The 12,159-nt window shown below is 43.2% G+C and overlaps 1 protein-coding gene and 1 long non-coding RNA gene across 14 annotated transcripts in view; one reads left to right on the forward strand and one right to left on the reverse strand.

The window, feature by feature from the left end:
- The window catches only part of SPECC1 (sperm antigen with calponin homology and coiled-coil domains 1), an 85,734-nt gene extending 73,616 nt beyond the window's left edge, over positions 1-12,118 (reverse strand). For 3 of the 13 annotated variants that reach the window (XM_079325396.1, XM_079325389.1, XM_079325400.1), the window contains exon 1: positions 11,961-12,118. The gene's annotated coding sequence lies outside the window, so the exon portion shown is untranslated. Of the gene's footprint in view, positions 1-920; positions 1,085-11,960 lie in introns of those variants that run through there. The other 10 variants (XM_079325392.1, XM_079325401.1, XM_079325391.1 and 7 more) reach the window with 8 other exon arrangements.
- LOC306811571 lies at positions 2,553-6,145 on the forward strand. The gene is made up of 2 exons (XR_013776694.1): positions 2,553-2,900; positions 4,068-6,145. It is a non-coding gene; the product is annotated as an uncharacterized lncRNA (long non-coding RNA).
- Positions 12,119-12,159: the final 41 nt, after the last annotated feature.

Below are 12,159 nucleotides of genomic sequence, written 5' to 3' on the forward strand. Positions count from 1 at the left end.
GAGACATTTCTGTGGTAGTTACCTGTGCAAATGTGCAGAGAAATAACACTGCTTGAGCAAATCAGGTATCCTCTCTCCTGTTACAGGGGCAAAGAACACTAATTTAATAAGAAACATGCAAACCAAAAAGGATCAGTAGGGGATATCTAGAACTGCACACAAGAGAAAAAGGAGAGAATCCCTGTTTTCAAACCAGTTCTACCACTAATCCTTTACTGCTACACACACAGGGCTTAATTAACACCTCTACAACTTTGCCATATTACCTGCTCTATAAATGCTGTTATTATTACAATTGTTTCTATGACCAATCTTCATCCACAACACAGTTTTAAAGACAGCAGTGGAGGGGCTGTAATGAAAGGCTCCTGCTGAGAACCTGCCCAGCTCTGTGCCATGGGGCTGTCAGAGGTACCTGCTGGAGTGTCCCCAGTGCTTCCCTGCTCTCACAGACACGAGCTGCCAAAGCTCCTGGCTCAGCAGCCCGTTCCCTTCTGCCCCTCCTTGGCTGGACTGTGTGCACAGGCAGCAGCACAGGAAACTCTGCTCGTGCTCCTGCTTCGTTCCACTGTCAGGGAACGATTGTAAATTGCCAGAGGAAAAGGCAGGAACTGAAACAGCTTCACCCCTTCTATCACTACATCTATGTAACTGAGCAGGAGGAAAATACAGGAACCAGCTCTCATGAGGGGATTTCTTTCTGTGCTTGTAATGGCTTTTAGACCACCTCCAGCCCATTTTTAGCTTGTTTACCCTATTTTTTATTAATTTAATTTAGTTTTACCTTGAGATACTATGAAAAAAGTAATGATGAGCAAAGCAGGTTCATTCACTCTACAAATACATTACTGACCCAAGAATTTGCTTAGAGATAATACAGTTCCCACCATAAAAACCATAAAAGATAATAAAATACTTACAGTAAAAGCTTGTCCTCTTTTCTGCATTAAAAAGAAAAGTATCTCCCACTAGCTTCTGACAGCATGTGCAAGCCAGACTGAAAATTCAGGGCTTGAGTGCTTCCCTGAGAGGAAAACCACATTGCAGAGAGACAGAGAGCTGCTTGAGAAATGATTCACACACGGAAGCGAGCTGGCTCCACCGGCGCCTCGGCATTCAGCACACACACAGGCACTCGCTTACTCAGGGGAATGACAAATGTTATATTTTCATCAAAGCAAGGAGCATTTATGCAAGAAAGCAATTTGTAGCCTACATCCAAAACACTGAGATGCTTCAATCCTTAAAGCACATGAAGAGTTTCTTTCAGGGTCCCATCATCCCCAAGTGCAGGACTGGACACTGGGCAGAGTATAAACCACAAACTGGTCTGGATAATGCAATCAAGCAAAAACATGCAGCACATGCCACAGAGAAAGGGTAAGGAGGTGGCACAGAAAAAGGCATTTGCAGAGGAAAACACAGAAGCAGCTTTCAGAAGCTTTTCTATTCCACAATAATACATCCCCCAGAGTGCCAGCAATCACAGCCAGGACACCTGATGACATTTCCCTTGCCTCCATCATTGCTTCAACAAAATGGAAAAGTGGGTGTAGGGAAGGAAGATGCACTAAGACAGAAGCTTTTACAAAACTAATCAGAATCAGTCCTGAGTGACTTGAGCTGCCCAAGAAGGGACAATCTGTTCTTTATTTAGAAGAGAGCAAATAAAAGACAAGAGCAAACAAATGGTTGAGAATGTTCCTCTTCCTTAAGATTTTTTGAAAAGAATTTCATGACTGAAAACAGGAAGAAAGAGGCCAGAGGTCTTCACAGAGTTAAAGCAAGCAGAGATAGTATCAAGTTGAAGGAGACAGAGAGGATGCAAAGACATCAAATCCAAATTTCAAACTGAAAATGAACATGTTTAAAACATGGCTTTTTGTCCAAATCTGTCTAGTGAGGGTCTGGTCATCCTCTGGTGTCTCTGACCAAAGATATTCAGATCAGGAATTCTCCCTCCCAACACTGTGAGCCTGGTATTTAATTCATTGATACTACAGTAGATGTTCCTAGTAGAGAAATAGGGAAGATTTATAATATTTGAAGAGTGTTGATGGATCTGAATAGTCCAACCTTATTTCATCCTCCTTACTCAAGGTGCCAAAGAGGCCTGAAGGAAGCTGATGTTATGCCAAGAGTAAATTTATGTTTCAGCTCAATGTTGGCACCACTATTCTTATCCCAGAGTAACCAAACCTTAAAAACAGATTGAGTCCAAGCCAAATCTCCTCTGAAAATTATGGATTTGGGATCCAATTTTCTGACATTCATAAGAGTAACAAGCTCTTGCCTTATCTTAAAATGCCAGAACAAGACAGAAGAGCACACCATGACTTCTTTAGCACAGGATAAAGCTCCATGTTTGGCAGATCCTAAGCAGACATTATTAGTTCTAAGTCCCTAAATTCAGTCAGGTGTTATTCCAACATCCATAATGTTTCAATCCTTTTATCCAGCCCATTTTCTTCAATATCCAAGGTCAGGCTGTGTGACCACTGGTAGAATTTACTCATTCTGTATTTTTACAAAACATTGAGTTCTTGAGATTATTCACAGCTCAGATAAGGAGGAAGTTCCTGTAGGTACTTGATCTGAATGCAGTGTTCCTCCTCCCTGAGGAAGTGAGCCCAGCCATGATGCAGGCAGAGGCAATGAGGTCACTTGGGTGCCCAGGGGAGGGACTGCAGCTCAGCCCTCTGCTCTGATCATAGACCCCCTTCAGGAGTGAACAGATGCAGCCCAAAAACCCCAGCTCAGGGCAAACAGCTGCAGGTACCTGGACCCTGAGCTCACAAATGACAGGGACATCAGCTGCAGACACCTTGCTGAGAAGCTTCTTTGGCTGAAGAAATCAAACCCTGTTTGGAGTGCAGCATTCTGCCCCTCTGCCATGGCTGGTGAGTTTGTTTGGGCTCAGAGGGACAGCAGTGTTGGCAGCTTGAGAGGTTTTCCAATCCTCCAGCCAAGAGAAATAAAGAACTGAGATGCTGGAGTGGGGAGGGATGATGAGCTCCTGTATTGCACTCTCAAATATCTTTGGGATACATTGGATAAATATAACCTGACCAAAACCTAAAAATGAAATGCTTGGCTGTAAAGAGACAGTCACAACATTTACATACTTCAGCTTGGGGAGACAGCCTGGAATAGTGGTAGAGAATTTCCCCAAACCCAAGAAGACTAGACAGTATATTTGTTTATTTAGAGGTTTTCTGGTAGCTCTTTACTTAGACCAAAGAATCATTCAGCATAAAATTTTCTGAATTGATAAATTGCCTTTCTGTTTAATGAAAAAGCAGCCTAGAAACAAACAGCTGAAATGAGTTGGCCAGGCTCAAAGAAAGCCAGGGCCTTAACCATAATTACTTTCACACAACCAGGGTGAGAAAACAATTTCAAGCAGCAATATAAACTTTTTTCAAGTATCTGCCAGGTTCTCACCCAGCTGGTAAAATTGTTTGACAGACAAAATAACAGTGAACATATTGCCTGCATTCTGCTCAATGCACTTGCTCCCACAACTTCCCTTCAAGGTGTGAGAGAATAAGCTCAAACCTCACCATTAATACACCTTTAAAATACTGCATTTGAGGAATGTTAAAGCTTCACGTTGCAAACTGCATTAATGGTACAATTTCACAAGAACAAATAAGGATAAGAATGTAATAAAATGGGCAAAGGACAGAATTTGGAGTGGCTCAGCTCATTTGAGAAGCAAATGGAAAAAGGCACGCACAAGGAACAAAGTTTAAAATATCTTTGCATTTACAGATATTTACGCCATATTTAACTGCTTTTGTGCATGAACCAATCTTAATTACAAAGGAGAGAAATTCCATAAACAAGGCTATTATGTCAATAACAATGTCTTTTTAAAGCAAGTCTCTAATTCAGCTGTAAGGCTTGGGACATTGTCTGGAGTTAGAAAACCAAAAGCAATTTCAAAGGCAAGGCTGCATAGACAGTGGGTATTAGTGGAGTCAGGCCATGGCTTTGGGACAGCATTTTCTCTGTGCTTTCCTCCCTTTTGGACATAAGTGATCCAAACTCCTTTATTTTCTCAGTTGCAGTGCAGATGTCAGGAAGTTCAGGCTGCTGGTGGACGTTTGCAGAGTGAATCATGGGGCACCACTTTCCATTTTGACAAAAACAACTCTGCTCAGTCAACAAGATGCTGCTGATCAAATGGGTGGCTGCAATTCCTGCAACTGCTGCCAAAAAGGCTCCACCACAAGCAAGCTGTATGAGCTGGCTTGGAGAACTGGGATTTATTTTTCCTTCTCTGCTCTTAGGAGACTACTCACAGTTTCATGTTCCTGCTCAACACCTGAGGGGCTCAGCCTGTGGCTACCAGCTTTGACCTGCAAGTGGAGAAAATGCTGGTTTTTGGAAGAGACTAGAATAATTAAATTGGGGTGAAAAAAAGGCAAATAATGTTTTATGGAACATGGAGTGCTATAGAAGACAAGAAAAACAGCTTCCTCTGGTGCCTATTGCCAAAATTTCAGAAGACCAGACAACAACTTGAGAATTTCCAAGGGAACAGCAACTGAGTCAGTCAAAAATAGAATCAAGAAACTGCCTGTTTCAAAAGTAAGTCTGTAAGATGTGCCAGCATTTTTCAGTATTTCTGTCATTTCCGAGTAGAACACTCAAGAGTTAACACACATTTATCTACTAAAAAAAAAGCTAACCCACAGAAAAAGGCAAAATGAGAAAGGAAATTGATGTAGCAAAGAAACACTCATCATATTTCATATACTTAACATAAAAATCACTGATCACTTTTGCACACACTGATGCAAAGTTTATTATTCTTTGCAATTTTCAGATATCTCTACTTCCTTAGGCATCATCAACAACCAAGGACAGTTTTCCTGCTGTCACCCTGTTATTCAAAATGTGGAAATCTAAACATGCAAAAAAGGCAATACTGAATGCTCTTCCCTGAAAGAGGGTAAGACTTACACTGTTCTTTTTCACTAACTGATTTTTTTTTATTTCAATGATTAAGAACAAGAAAGACTTAAGGGAAAGAGAGTAACTTTATATTTTATTATTCTTCGCTGTTAGTTTTCTGCTATATAGGTTATAATGCAGCACTCATTAACAATTCATAGAGAATTACCATATTCAAGTAGCACAGCAAGTTTTCACTACCTACCCAGCAAAATCCAGCACAACTCTACTTGCTCCCTTTACTTATTGTCCCAGAGGGATCTCCTGCTGGAAAATCACCTAACGGGAGAGGAATTCCAACAGGTTAAAAACTCCAAGGAGCCCGGAACAGAAAAACATTCCATTAAATCACTGACAATGCAAAGCTACACAGCAAAATGAAGCACTGGAGAAGATGTGTGCTGGAGGCTGCCTTGGAATTAAAAACCCCGACGGGATTCTGGAGCTATGTCCCACTGCTTTGAACTTCTCGGCGCATTTCAGGGGGATGCAAATGAGAGACCTGAGGCTTTGTTTCCGCGGGATTCGAGCTGGAAGTGCCGAGAGCCGGAATGGGAGCGGAGCTCTGGGGAGCACAGCAGGAACCAAAGCAGGACAAATCCACAGAGGGAGCTCAGGAAGCACGAGGAGTTCAAGTCCCAGGAGAGAGAGTAACAAGCCCTCTAATGCAGATCGGGATGCAGAAAAAGGCTCTTGGCAAGATTTGATTCCCCACACAGCAAAGCCTTGGAGTTCCCACCTCGTGTTTCCTCTCTGCATCTTTTACAGACACTCATCAGAATCAGTTGATCATTGCAGTTTAATAACTCATCTATTTTACAGGTCAGGAAGAGAAAGCTCCTCAATTACTGGATAAATATCACAAATTAGCAAGGGTCTACAGTACTCATCGATTTTAACTCCCATATAAATCAGCAGTTTTGGCAGATGTGCACACTGTTATACAGAGGGACCCAGAAATGCTGCATAGAAATTTGGCTTTGATGATGCAATCAAATCCAGAATAAAAGGGAGAATTTAAATTAAAGTTCAACAATTCCTTTCTTCTAGACAGCTTGTACAAACAAACATGTTTGCTACTGCTTAAACTTTTAAATCAGCTTAACAGGCTTGAGAAATTGAACCATGCAGCTGAAATTTGAAATGCCCAAACACTGAGACCCTCCCAGCGTTAACCACAATGCTACAAAAGAACCATTAAGAATCAAGTAGTTGTATAATGCAGGCAAAAATTCTATTCTGAGATCCAGGTTCTGCTTTCAAGACTTCTTATGAAATTCTTTCCTTAGATCTCCTGGTCAGCAATCATAATCACTTCAGATTTTAAACTCTCGATGCAAACCTGGCACTCAACAAACCCAATAACTAAAATGAATTAGAAACATCCTTCAGCTCAGCAAAAGAGATCTTGGCATGTGGCTCACGTTGCCTACGAGGCAGGTAAGGACAAATATCAACACTTCACCAGCATGAGCTCATCCTGCAGGCACACTCTTCCCATCAAACGTGCTCAGTGCCACTCGTGCTGGCTCTGCTGTGCCTGTTGTCCCCCCACACACAAAGTGGATGCAAACTGCTCCTCTCCTCAAGGTCTCATTTTCTCGTGCAGCACAGCCACACCAAACAGCTCATTACCAGAGCAGAAGTGTCTCTTACCAAAAGACCTAAATGGCAGAAGCAGGAGGCACAGGCAATGAAGTGGGAAAGCAGCAGGAATAGGTGCTCAGTTTTCCATGTTTCTATAAAAGCAAGTGATAATTTAAAATCTCCAGCAGCTATTGAAGTAGGAGGGCAATGAAGCAAGAGAACAGATTGCATGAAAAGGAAGAAATGCCCTATGGAGTTTGTGACCTGTTTACCATAAGTAAATAAATAAATGACAGAAAAACAACCCCCTGAGGTGACAGTTTGCATGAGGGACATTAGTGACTCTGTCATGCCTATAGGAACAAATGTCATTTACAGAGCAAAGGATTGATTGGCCACACAACAGGAACTCAGGAAAGAAAGCAGATGTGAGAGAAGGGAAGAGGAAGATTTGAAAATCAGGACAGCAGGGAAGGCACTCTGAATACTGCCCAACTAACAGCACTGCCCTGGCACACAGCAGCTGAAGCCGAGAGGAAAACAGAGCGGCTTGAGAACACCATGAAATGAAGAGAGAACACACAAAGCCAGTTCAGTTCTTTCTACTCCACACTGAATCACTCAGCAACTCTGCCTGCTCCTGTGGCAGGTGGAATATCACAATTTCTCACCCTTCATTAGGGTTAATTAGTTCACTTGCTGACAGTATTGAAAGAAAGGCCAAGTGTTAGCTCAGCCAGAGGGAGTGACATCTCCCCATTCCTGCAGGACCCTGCTGTCCAAGGAAAGCCTGGGCTGTCCCTGCCTGTGGAATTGTCCTCTATTCCCTGATCTGAGGACAGGCTCCAGAATAAATCTTACTCCTCTCAGTTCCACTAACATCCACTGCTATCAAAAATCAGGCATATATTATTTTGCCCTCTTTGATCTCATTCAAACCGTGAAAACAACAGCCTAAGCATTTTGCCCTGCTGTATCTCAGGGAGCTGGAAACCTTTTACCAGCAAGAAACTCTTACAGCAGTTACCATGGTGACTCTGGTAATAGATATTTAAAGGCAGCTCACTCATAATCACATTTATTAGATATCAGGAGGCTTTAGTAAGAGAGGCACAAGAAGCTTGAAACCAGGGAGCCAACCAGGCTTGGTGATGGCATAAGCAATTTATGGGAAGGGATCTGCTTATCCCATCATTTAGCTGGACACAAAGGGCTCCTGTTCAAATCTGGAATGGCACTGAAGCTTGCAGAATAAACTATTTTTAGTTTGTCATTTAAAAATTGGTTCTGAAAGCCTCATTTCAATTGTGGTACTTCAATAAATCCTTTCAGAGTGGTCATTGCCAAAAATATAAAAAATAGCTGTGCCACAGCCCCACCCCCCATCAGAGCCAGGCTGCTAGGAATCTCCTGGTCTGCCATCATCTGGAAACTCAAATCTGGATAAAACTCTCTGAGTTGAAGAGATGTGTTTGGTTATACAAATGTTAAATAATGTATTTCTTTAGGTTTGAGTCCATAGTTTCCCAATCCACTGGAACACAACCAAGAGAATCTGCAGGATCAGATCTCCATGTGGGGAGCCACTTCACCAAGCTGCCTAAGCCTGTGGAACAGTCATCAAACTGAGATTTCCTTTCTCTTTTTGCTGCATATTTCCATGACAACTTTCCTGCAGTATCAACTTCTTTCTACTGGAAAGGTCTCTCAAAGAGAATTTAGGCTTCTATAGCAACAGCTGAAAGCCCTGGGAGATGATGATGCCTGAAACTTTTTTTAGAACCACACAAGTGTGTTTCAAATTTTATAGGTGAAAACAAAAATACATGTAATATTGGGCAAACTGTGAAGAGGAGAAGAAGTACCTTGCTGAAGTGGAACAAACACAAAGAAGCCACCTTACTTTCAAAAGGAGTGCAGACTTTGAGATCTAAAACATCAGGGAGAGCAGACAGGATCAAACACTCATCTTTTGAAAAGCCACATCCTGTTCCTTCTCTGAGTTACAGAGCACAGTCACAAGGAACAAGTCTGCTGATCCTAAAAGGAGATTTTAGTCCAAGATCTCTCTCTGCAGTCTATTTTATGTTGATTTAAAGAAAAAAAAAGTTGGAAAACCAGTGAGTCAGGATACCTCTTGAGTTTTCACTCCAATACACCTGCCACCTACCTATAATCTAACCTTTTTCTTAGTGCTTTAGCTGTTTGCCTTGGTAGTGACACAGTATTCTCCAACACTACTTTAGAAGAAAAAAAAAAAACAAAACAAAACAAACAACAACCCAGCTGCACACTCAAACAAATAAATTTGTTAAACTCAAAAGCAAAGGAAACTACAGAAGCTGAAGCAGCTTTCCTTCACTGAAATTAGATCTATTTCACAAAACACTTCATTCCTCCAGTGCACTTCCAAACCTAAAGTCTTAATAAAAAAAAAAAAAGACAAAACATTAGATTCACAAGGTCAATTAGAAGTAGGAAAGGATTAAATTTAATGTATAGATGAGAAACAAAGGGTGGAAACAAAGCCCAGCAGGTCCCAGCACCTTCCCTTTTGCAGCCACTGAAAACCTCTGTACACAACAGGTGAGATCAGCAGTGTCACCACTTGCAAAACACTTTTTGCTGCTTGTGGTGATTAAAAGCTTTTTCTTTTTTCATTAAAATACCCGATAATTGAGGTCCTCTTCTTCTCATTCACCCCTACATCATGATAGCTCTGATAAGGGAAAAAAAAAAGTTGCCCACAGCTTGGAATGAGTGAAAAAGAATGGATTTGATCTAATTCTTGTTGACTCCACCTTCAGTCACTCCTTTCCCAGCTGAATAACTTCAGAAAATACACTGGAACTGGCAGTTTGACAAAATAAAAGTTGAGGACTGTGAAAACTTATTTTAATTTTTTAATAACACTACTAGAGTCTATTCAAAAACCTGAGAACTCTACAACCAAGACATATGCAAAACCAGGATTTCTGACAAAGCCCTCATTATTTCCAAGATTTACCCTGTCTGGAGAATACTGAAGTGTGGGAGTCACTGAATCACTGTAAAGGTCAAGTGAAACGCAATTATTCAGTGTCACCATGTGCTGCCCTCTGCTGAAACAGACACCGAGCTCCTTGGAGCAGCACAAAAGCTGGGGATCATCTGTGCCTGCTGCTGCCGTCACACTCACCCGAACTCAAAATGTTTCATTTCGTGCAAGGTTAAAAATAACCTGAGCTCTTGCACTGGACTGAAGAGCTCCAGGATAAAGGAGGAGCTGCAGGGACAGCACTGAGGGAGAAGGAAGGGGGTCGGATGTATCACACCGCAGTGAGGGAGGTTCACAGCTTGGAAAAAAGAAACAGCTCAAAGTTTCATGTGAACAATTTGTTTATCAAAGATGTGCTGAACTCTCCTATTCCCTCTCCAATCCTTAATCCTCCATCTGATTTCACCCACACAAAAAATCTGTTTGGGCAGATGAGATTATTCAAATACTCAGGCACCAGAATTTGTTCTTGTGTAGAACATGGAACAGCGTGAATGGGAAAAGGAGAAAATTGTTAAATACCTAAGGGAGGGGAAAGAACATCTAATTACATATTAATATCCATAAATAAGTGTATTTTATAGAATCATATTTACAAAATTCTTGCTTAAATATTTTATTTACAAATAGTAGCTCAGCATTTTCTCCAAAACTCAGGAGAAGAGGAAAGAAAGTCAAAGCAATATTTCAACTATACATATAAATTCTCAGTACTGAAATTCCTAATCCAACATTTACAGTTTTTTCCCTTTAGGCCTTTTGAAATTAGGCTTTGCTGTGTGACTTCAAGATCAGCCCAGCAAGGTTATTTTGGATCAAGAAGATTGAAATCTTAAGTTGAGGGTTCCCTGGGGAGATCATCCTGCCAGCAACCTCTCCTACCTTGTAAAGATCCTATTGTAGCAGATTTTTACCATGTGCTTTTTCACAGGTTTTGACCGTAAAAAAAAGAAAAGAGGGGAAAAACACCTCCCAAAAAAATATTTAAAAACGAATTTTAAACCTCCAAGGACAAAAAAAAAAAAAAAAAGAAAAAGAAAAATATAGGGAATATCAGTAGGCAGGTGGGCCCTGCTGGTGCAGCCAGTAGAGGGCAGTGGGATTTAGAGGAAAGTTGTTGAACTTCATCTAATAAAATATTTGAAGTGATAAAACCATTCATATAAATCGTTAGTGGAACCTACCTACACTAAGACATAAATATTCTATTTTCAAAGTAGAAAAAAAAAATTACTCTGGGACCTCTAAAAAGTTGTATTTCAGGATTATCAGGATACCAAGGCATCATTTACTTATTTTTTAAAGTAATTTTCAATTTTTTGAAATAATTGAAATACAGTAATTCCATGCATTCTATTGACACCAAGACAACTATTTCTCATAGTTTTGAGAGATAATTTTCTCATAGATTTTAAAGCCTATGGGTAACTTAAAACAGAAAAATATCAAATAAGAAGAAGGGTATTTTTAAGGTACACCTATTGTCACTCGTGAAGATGAAAACTGGTTCTAGCCCACAAGAACAAGAAAGTAAAACAGGTGAAGAAAAGCAACACAAGCAAGGAACATCGATTTTTTAATGCTCACTGTACCTTGATTACCAAAAGGAAAAGCAACATTGCTCACCTTACCACCAAAGAGAGCAAGCTCCCCAGAACTAAGGTTTGTGCACGATTTGACATGAGCCAAGTTCGCATTTTGTGGCGGAATACTGTGAATATTTTCAGAGCCCTTTTGAGCTACACATGTCCTGAAGTAACGCAGCTGCCCTAAGCCAGAGGAGACCGAGGTGTCCCCAGGGACCAGCCGGGGATGTCCCGCGGCACAGCGGGGACACCTTTGCCAGGCTCGGGTACCTTGGGCTGCCCAGCACGACCCAGCCCGAGCCCCGCTGCCCCCTCAGAGCCCCCGCTGCCCCCTCAGAGCCCCCGCTGCCCCCTCACAGCCCCCGCTGCCCCCTCACAGCCCCCGCTGCCCCCTCACAGCCCCCGCTGCCCCCTCACAGCCCCCGCTGCCCCCTCACAGCCCCCGCTGCCCCCTCACAGCCCCGCTGGCCTCTCACAGCCCCGCCGGGGGCTGTGGGAGCCCCGCTGCCCCCTCAGAGCCCCGGCTCGGCTCCGGCGGGACGGGGCAGCGCCCACCCCGTGCGGGACCTGTTGCCCTCAGACACTGGCGCGAGGCCGGAGTCAGCCGAGGGGAGGATGCGAGGACACGGCGGCGACACCGCGACACCTCACTCCCTCTCCGCGCCTCAGCCAGGGCACGGGGACTGCGTCCCGCACTGCGGCACCTCAGCGCTCCCTCAGCACGGGGGTGCCCGGCGCGAGGCCGCCGGTTCTGCCCAGCCCAGCCGGTCTCCCCGCGCTGCCCTCACCTCTCCGCGCTCACCTGCAGCCGCCGCGCTCGGGGATGCTCCGCAGCCGGAGCCCTCAGCTCACCTGCACCGGCCGCACCAGCCGCCAGGGGGCTGCCGTGCGGCACGCCGGGTAATGTAGTCCCCTGGCTGCCCGGGACGGCCAATCCCCGCGGCGCGCCGCGCAGCATGCTGGGCTTGGTAGTTCTTCCCGGAGGCG

Source organism: Erithacus rubecula (assembly GCF_903797595.1).
Source record: "Erithacus rubecula genome assembly, chromosome: 22".
In the NCBI taxonomy this organism is placed as follows: Eukaryota; Metazoa; Chordata; class Aves; order Passeriformes; family Muscicapidae; genus Erithacus; species Erithacus rubecula.